The sequence below is a fragment of the Mirounga angustirostris genome, unplaced genomic scaffold, assembly GCF_029215605.1.
Source record: "Mirounga angustirostris isolate CCGP_5_RB_7025 unplaced genomic scaffold, mMirAng1.0.hap1 SCAF_2, whole genome shotgun sequence".
NCBI lineage: Eukaryota > Metazoa > Chordata > Mammalia > Carnivora > Phocidae > Mirounga > Mirounga angustirostris.
In genome coordinates, this window is record NW_026991710.1 from 18721502 (window position 1) to 18730818 (window position 9317).

The following is a 9317-nucleotide window of genomic DNA, read 5'->3' on the forward strand; positions in this document are numbered from 1 at the left end:
GTTAAGCGTCTGCCTTCGGCTCAGGTCATGATCACAGGGTCCTGGGATCGAGCCCCACATCAGGCTCCCTGCTGAGCCAGGAGCCTGCTTCTCCCTCTCCCATTCCCCTTGCTTGTGTTCCCTCTCTCACTGTGTGTGTCTCTCTGTCAAATAAATAAATAAAATCTTAAAAAAAAAAAAAGACTTAGGGTAATAAGTTAAATTTAACGAATTGGCAATAAGGGATATTTTTTTTCTCCCATGTAATAGAAGTGACCTGGTTTCATAAATGGCTTAGAAAATAATAAAACACAACATGTTTATGGCTTGACATTTAAGAAAAAAACACCTGTTTCTCTAGAAAAAAGAATAAGAGGATTAAGGGAAATATTATAAGAAACAAAAGAGATTCCCTGATAACTTTGTTCTTTAAGACATAAAACTTTTCACTATACAAATATTTCTGCCTTCCCTTAAAATTCTTTGGGTTTGAAAACACCTTAGAATACATACATAAATATATATTCTCTCTCTCCTTACATGCATGTATATGCATATACACATATATGTATATATATACATAAACACTATAATCTATATTATATGTAAGAATATATAAATAAATAATATATTAAAAATGAGAAACATATATATAAATATTTATTTTATTTTTATATTTTGAATCCAGTTACTAAGTCATTATTGGAATACCTCCCCTGAGGGCAAAAAACTCATCATTTCCTGATGTTGCCTACCTACAGACACCATCTACTCATTTATTCCTTCGTTTCTTTTATAAACAAATATTGGCCTCTGCTACTGGATACTTGAGATAAAAACAACAACTCACAATTCCTGTCTTCAAGGGAAACAGAGCTACTGTGGGAAAGCAAATGTAAAAATATGAATGCAATAAAATATATTATTTAAGAAAAATGTTACTGAAGTAGAGAGAACACAGTTGAGGGTAGAGTAGACAAAACTCAATCTTGCAAGAAAAGCTTACCTAATGGAAGAATCTCAAAAGATGACATTGTAGACCTCTTTGGTCTAGGGCAAAGGCTTGGAATCTTGGCACTGCATGGACATGGCAGAACTACAAGGCCTGCCCCATGATTTGAATTTAAAATAAAATACTTAAAGATAAGTAAGACTAAATGATGAAAAATAAAGAATGAGCAAGTACATTTTCAGCTAAGTGTAAATTTCAAGTAAACAGAGTCACACTAGAAATATTTAGTCGAATAAAATTCAAGGCAAAGAGCATTTTATAAGACAAAAGAGTTATTTATAGAAATAATGAATTATAGTAATAGAAATTCACAATAATATAAATATCTGGTAGCAAATAAAGTTGTCTCAAAATTTATATAAGAGAAGTTAAAATATATGAATGGGAGTTAGCATACTTATCTATGTCTTTGACAAATCTCATTAGCAAAAGTTACTCAGGATATGAAATCCATGAATTTATAATGTATACTATATACTACATATTATTTTGTTATATACTAACTAATGTTATGTTCTTATAATTCATTATATGTTACTCTATATTATTTTATTATATGATAGAATTATCATATGTTATCTTATTAAATATAATGTCTTATATATACATACCACACATTCTAACCTACAAAGAGAAAATAGCATCACAGATCTTTCACAAAAACTGAGCATGTAGTAGGCCACCAAAACAAAACAAAGCAAAACAAAACAAAACCTCAATAAATTAAAAAGAAGTTAGTTAATGGGCTATATTCTCTAATAATAATGCAATGAAACTAGATATTATTAAGAAAAGTTTGTGTTTAAAGATGCTTGGAAAATAAGCAAAAATATCATAAATAACTTGGAGGTCAAAGCACAAATTAAATTTGTCATAGCACCTATATAGAATACAATGTAAGTGAGAGTATCACATATTATATTAATGGAATGCAGCCAGATCTCCACCTAGATGTGAATTTATAAATCTAAATGCATATATTTTATGCAAGAAACACTAGGTGTGAAAGAACTCAGCATGCAGCTCAAGTATTCACAACAAAGTAAACAAACATTAAGGAGTAAAGCAGGATAAAGGAATTAATAAATAAGAAATACAAACAGAAAGGAATGAGTTAGAAAGCCAAAAGGTAGCAAAATAGAAACAAATATAAGATGATTAAAAAAATAAAATAGTCAAACCTGGCAATGTCAGTTGAAAGAGAGGAAATGAACGTGGAAGAAATCACATCTATGAAACATTAGGAATAAAAAAGGATTAGATTAAAATTATAGACAGTATTTTTTTAAGATTTATTATTTATTTATTTATTTATTTATTTATTTATTTATTTATTTATTTATTTATTTACGAGAGAGAGAGAGAGAGAGAGAGAGAGAGAGAGAATGAGCAGAGGGGAGGAGCAGAGGGAGAAGGAGAAGCAGACTTCCTGATAAGCAGGGAGCCTGATGAGGGGTTAGATCCCAGAACCCTGAGATCATGACCTGAGCCTAAGGCAGTCTCAGCATACTGACACACCCAGGCGCCCCTAGACAGTATTATTTTTAATGTAAAATCACTATGAACCAAAAATTGGAAACATTAAATGTCACAGAATATGAAAATATATTAATTATCAAAATTAACTTAAGATATGAAAATCACATGAAGACAAATAACAGCTATAAAATTTAAAAACTAAAAACAAACCTATCTCCAAAAAATGGTGCCAGTGAAATATGATTCAGATGAATTTATGGGAAGGGTATGTCAGGATCATTCTTATGCTATTTAGACTGTTTCAGAACACAGAAAATAGTTTATGAAGTAGACAAAAAATTGACCCCCAAACCTTCAAAATACCATGTTGCAACTGTGGTTAGGATTATAGATTTGAAGATCCTCGTCTATGGCCATACCACCCTGAACGCGCCCGATCTCGTCAGATTTGAAGATCCTCAAGGGAACACTACCAATTTGGGCCTAGCATTACGTTAAAGATGCAATATAAGACAACAAATGGACTGGGTCCAAAAAATTCAAGGGCTTACATTGCATTATTTACATTGTATTGCTTATATTATATTGTTTATATAATATTATATTGCTTATATTAATATATCATATGCATATATAATCAGTCATTAAAAAAATGCTTTGAAATTTGCCCAAAACACATTTGATAAAGTAAAGTGTGCACTTCTCATAAACATTTTGAATAGAGACTACTTTTTTATACATTAAAGAAAATCCATATCAAAAATATTTTAATAGTGAAACAACCTGAAGAGAAATGGATGCACAAATATTGGCAAAGAAGAAACAGAATAATTATTATGTATTGATGATATGATTATTTTCCTAGACAATGGAATAGAATCAAGTGAAAAACAGTTACCAACAGATTGGAATGTTTTTAGAATTGTTAGAGTAATTTAGTGGTAAGGTGCATTCCTGTCTTATTTGTGATTTCAGTGTGAAAGCTCCACATTCAATATTTAAGCTTGTTTAATTATCTACCTTTCTAAAATAATCTCATCCCTTTAATTTCTTAGATTCTATTTAATTCTAGTTGATTCTACTTCATTTACTTTCTTTTCCTATTAATTCTCCATCTTTATTAGAAAGCTGTATTATAACCTCAACCTTTTTACCCGATCTTTTATTCTTTGCACCTGATCTTAATTACAACTTGGCCCTTCCTAAAGGGTTTCCCTTTCTTAAGTGGCAGGTGCTACAAAACATCCCCACAAAACATCCCAAGCTATGGATTCAGAGTCCAGCTACCTCCAATATGGTTCTTCTGCCCCCTATGCATTCATCTCCATAGAGAAAGCCAAAACAAACAAACAAACAACAACAATAAAAAAAAAAAAAACCAGAACAAAACCAAAACCTCCTACTTCAAAGCGAGTGCCATCTGGCTAAATTATTCTATACACCTCTTCCTTGTTATCATCCACAAACATCTGGGTTAATCCTCTTATTCAACTACAGACTTTGGCCCTTGTTCACACTGCCTTTCCATCTGAAATCCTACCATGATCCAGGGTGACTTCTAGGCCATATAGAGAATACATCCAGTACTGGCCAAAAACCACAACAGGCCTGCTACCTGGACTTTGTCCTCATCCATATCTCTGAAATAATTAACTTAGTGCCTTCACTCTCTCTCCCTGACCCCTCCCATTCTTCTCAACTCTTTTTAGATCTTTTCTTCCACCTAATTGGAATACCCAAGGCTGTGACTGTGACTGGCTGCATATTCAAATCATCCTGGGAGCTTTAAGAAGGTAGGATGCCACTGTTTCAGAATCTCTGGGCTTTGGTATTACCAAAGCAGCCTAAGTACTGTGCAAACAGGTTAAGAACCACTGCCCTAGGGTATGTATGTGTCTACTTCCATTTCTCTCTTCACTGCCTTTCCTATCCAGCGTGGATTCCCAGTGTCATCACTTGAAATTGCTCTTTTGTCAATAGCTTCAACTCCTTTCTTCTGGATCCCTTTTATTGTTTCTACCTGGCAAAGTTTAACCCTCATTGAAAACTAATGCCCTGAACTCCTAAACACTGCTAGAGGGAAAACGCACAATCTTGCACATTGGTATTGTCACTAATTTGTAGTCACCAATATACAGAGCTGCTCTGCAGTCTTACTGTGTCTAAAATAAGCTCATTTTTTTTTCCTTTTCTCTGTGATACTATGTCAAACCATCCCCCCCCCTTTTTTTTTCCAAATCTCTAACCCCATCGCCTCACCCATCTTTCATAGATATCCTTAAATGACAACTTGACAATAAGAACAGAATCCTTTCCATGGAAACTCCCTGAAATACCACAACCTGAATAATATGCTTCTGCACAAGATTGCCTCTTCCCTCCTATTGCAATTAAGGCGTGTCCTTCCTCCTATCCAGGGCTCACCTCTCAACTTCTTTGCTGAATCCCTCTGGCTCCTTCTCAAAGGCTTTTCTTTGTTACTTATCCTTAGATGATTAGTCTAATGAAGCAGTTGCAGCTTGGATTTGACTATGACTCCTCACTAATTGCCTAAGTGACCATGAGCATTTGACCTAACCTCTTCATACTCATTTTTAACTGTAAAATGGGGGGAATAGAAATATTCCTATTGCATAGAGTGATGGTTAGAATTGAAAAAGTTAATCTTTATATAGACTTTAGTAAGCACAATAACCATGGTTGAGAAATAAACTATCCCCTCATTCCTATATACTTAATTTCTATGATTATATTCACTTCTATTCAGCATCTACATACATTCTTTAGAAAAAGATATCATCTCCATGCTCTCCTTCACTAACCAATGTATTTTTTTCTTCCCATTCACAGCCAAACATATCAGAAAAGTCTGAATTCTGTCTCCACATCTGTTTCTCCTTTTCACTCCACAACCTTCTGAAATCTGGATTCGACTTCCCCCACTCTGCTGAACCTGCTCTTGTCAATGTCAGCAATGATGGCCTTGTAGTTAAATCCAATATATAATTTCCAGGCCTTATCTACCTGAACACTTGGCAGAGTTTGACACTATTGACTTCTCCTTCTTTCTTGAAATGCCCTCTTCTTATGACTTATCTCTTATTGCACTCTCCTTGTTTGCCTTATACTTCTCTGATCGTTTCATTTTCATCTCTTTTGTGAGCTTCTCTTTCTCCTTGGTCTGCCCTTTAATTACTGGCAATCTTCAGAATTCTGCCTAAGTCCTTTTACCTTCCTATTTAAAAAAAAATCCCCCTGGCTAATATTTTCTACTTCCAGGGCATCAATTTCCATATATAACATGATGGATCCCAGTCTTTCAGTCTCCAGCTCAGATGAGGGAGTGTAGGACAGTGTTTAAGAACATGAATTCTGGAGATAGTAGATGTATGTTCAAGGTTTATATTCTTACTCTGCCAGTTACTACATATGCGATGGAGAAATCATTTAACTTGTCTAAGCTTCAGATCAGTTCTTTGTAAAATAATGTTAAGAATAATTTGCTTTATACACTATATAAGAAAACATGTATACATTGCTTAAGAGAATTAGTGATATCTAAAAAATATTTAATGTATTCTATTGCTGATCACCTCTACCTTTAGATTTTTTTTTTTTTTTTTTTTTTTTGTACCTTTAGATCTTTCTATTAGCCTGTATGACAACTGGCTATTTGACATAACCATTTGATTGTCCATGAAGTCCTCAAATGCCAAGTCTGAATATACTTTCTCAAGCCCCCTTTTCTTTGTGCATTTCCTAACTCATTGGGTGGCATAGTGCCCAATAAGAACTTCATTCCCAACATTATCCTCTTATTTGTATTGTTTTAACATCTGTGCATTTGTAGTTATGTCACCCTTTCCATTTCTAATACTGCTTATTTTTTCTCCTCTTTTTTTCTTTATCAGTCCTCATAGACATTTGTCTATTTATTAGTGTCTTCAAAGAACCAACTTTTATGTGTTTTAAAAAATAATTTTATAATTGTTTTGCATTTATTGATTCTCCTCTTAAGTTTATTATGTCCTTTCTTTTTTTATGTCAGGGTTTCTGTCCTATCTTCTTTAGTTGCACACTTAGCTCATTAATATTCAGCTTTTATTTTTTTAATATAAGAACTTAGTAAATTTCCTTCTAAATAAACGTTTTAATATGCAATATTTTTGTTATCATTAAGTTATAAAAATTTTAGAATAATCCATGAGTTATTTATGGGTGTGTGTGTGTGTGTGTGCATCTAATGTCTTTTTTCAGTTAATGGCCTTATGTTGACCATAGTTTGGAATTTGTTAAAATCTACCTTATGTTCCAGTATATAATCTTTATAAATCTTTTAGATGTTTAAAAAGAGTTCATATTCCCTTATTCTCAGGTGTAGGACTCCATAGAAATCTATTATCTCTAGATTGATAATTTTGTTGAAGTTTTTTACATTTTTGTTTATTACCTTTTCTAGATTAATCTGTCAAGAATTGAGAAAAGTTGGGGCGCCTGGGTGGCTTAGTTGGTTAAGCAACCGCCTTCAGCTCAGGTCATGATCCCGGAGTCCTGGGATCGAGCCCACATCCGGCTCCCGGCTCAGCGGGGAGCCTGCTTCTCCCTCTGACCCTCTCCCCTCTCACTCTGTTTCTCTCTTGCTCACTCTCTAATAAATAAATAAATAAAATCTTAAAAAAAAAAAAAAGAATTGAGAAAAGTATGTTAAATTTGTCACAAGGATGAAAGATTTCTTAACTTTTCTCAGTAGATTTATCAACATATTTATTCTGAAATAGTTTTTTTTGGAGTATACAAATGTATAATTATTAGAGAATCCTGATATATTTGGTCTCTTATCATTATGTGATAACAGTTTACATCCCTAAAAATATTTTTGATCTTAAGATATATTTTTCCCCTATTTAGATAGTTATGTCAGCTTTCTTTTGGTGTTTGTTTTGTATATCTTTTTCATCATTTTACTTTAAGCCTTTCCGTGTCTTTAATTTTTAGCCATTTCTCTATAAACAGCATATAGCTTCACTTTAAAATCCAATTTGAGGGGTGCCTGGGTGGCTCAGTCATTAAGCATCTGCCTTTGGCTCAGGTCATGATCCCAGGGTCCTGGGATCGAGCCCCGCATCAGGCTCCCTGCTCAGCGGAAAGCCTGCTTCTTCCTCTCCCACTCCCCCTGCTGGTGTTCCCTCTCTCGTTGTCTCTCTCTGTCCAAAAATAAATTTAAAAAATCTTTAAAAAAATAAATAAAATAAAATCCAATGTGATAAATTGTTTCTTGATAAGTATAATGCATATATTTATTTCTGTGATTATGATATATTATACCTGTTTCTACTATCTTACTTTTTAATTTTTATTTGTTTTTCTTTTACCATCCTTCTTACCATTTTAAAATCTGAGTTCATACTTTTCCCTCATTCCATATTTTTTTATAAACTCTTGGAATTTTATCATGCAAATTTAGTTTTAGAAAGTTCAAAATTAAATAATACCTTAATCTTCTTTCATAACAGTTTAACAACCATGGGACCTATTAAATTGATCATTCTCCTGACTTGCATAATATGTGCATGTTGTGTTTTAGTTTGACTTTCCATCTTCCTTCAATACATTTTTTAGAATTTTAGAATTTTTTTAGAATTTATTTTTTTTGTGTTGACTTCTCAGTTTTATTCATCTTCATGTGGCTTTTTTATAGTCTTCTCCAAAGGTAGCTTTTGCTGGTAATACCATTCTAAGTTAGCAGTTATTTCTCTTGGCACTTGGAAGATAACTTCCGACTACCTTCTGACTTCCAACGATGTTGTAATTATTCATTTGTTGGTCATCTGTTCTTTCTCTTTGACTGCTTTTTAGTTATTTAAATTATTTTTATCTCACAGTTATACAAGAATTATATTCTACCTTCTAAGTTGAAGATATTCTAATGTAAGACTCACTAGAATAAGGAATAAAAGATGAGTCACCACAATGGACTGTGTTCAGAGGAAAATGGATCTGGAATCAGGAGTCCAGGATTTGTGTCCCTGCTATGTCACTTCTTAGCTATGTGATGTTGGACTAGTCACAAACTCCTTAAGTCCCAGAATCCCCCTCATTCAGGTAAGGATAACAATATCAACCTCAGAGGGTTGTCAAGAGGACCAAATGAAACAGCATGTAGAAACAATGAGCTCAGTGCCTAGTTCAGAGAAGTACCCAAGAGATTATGCTAAGTCAAGAAAAGTACACTTATTTAACATCTAATTTAGATTGTCAGTTGTGCACTGTCTGTGAACTGCTAGAGTTGTCAAAGTCCAGGGAAGCAGTCTGATAAAGTTATATAAATTAATCACCAAAATAGCTAACATTGATGGACACTTACCATGTCTCTTAAACTGTTTTAAAGGTTTTTCTTTGTCCCTATTCTTCTGCAATTTTACTGCAATTAGTTTCAGTTTTAATTTCTTTATTTTTATCCTGTTTGAGGATCAGGATGTTTCCTGAATTTGTGGATCTATATTTTCATCGATCCTGAAAAATCTATAATCTCTCTAAATATTTCCACTCTTCTATTCTCCCCATCTGGGACTGATTTACATGCATGCTAAAACTATTTACATTATCCTTTATATCATTCATACTTTAGTGTTTTTTTTTCTTTTTTTTTGGTCTCTCTGGTTCTTATTGACTATTTTGGGACATATATTCTAGTTCACTAATTCTCTGTTCAGCTGTAATCATTCTGTTTAATTTAGTCAATTGAAGTTTTTATTTCAAGCACTTTATATTTAGTTTTAGAAGTTATAGAGTTAAAAATGTATCTGTCCATTTCTAATAAAGTTTTAATTGAGAATATTTAAGTCTG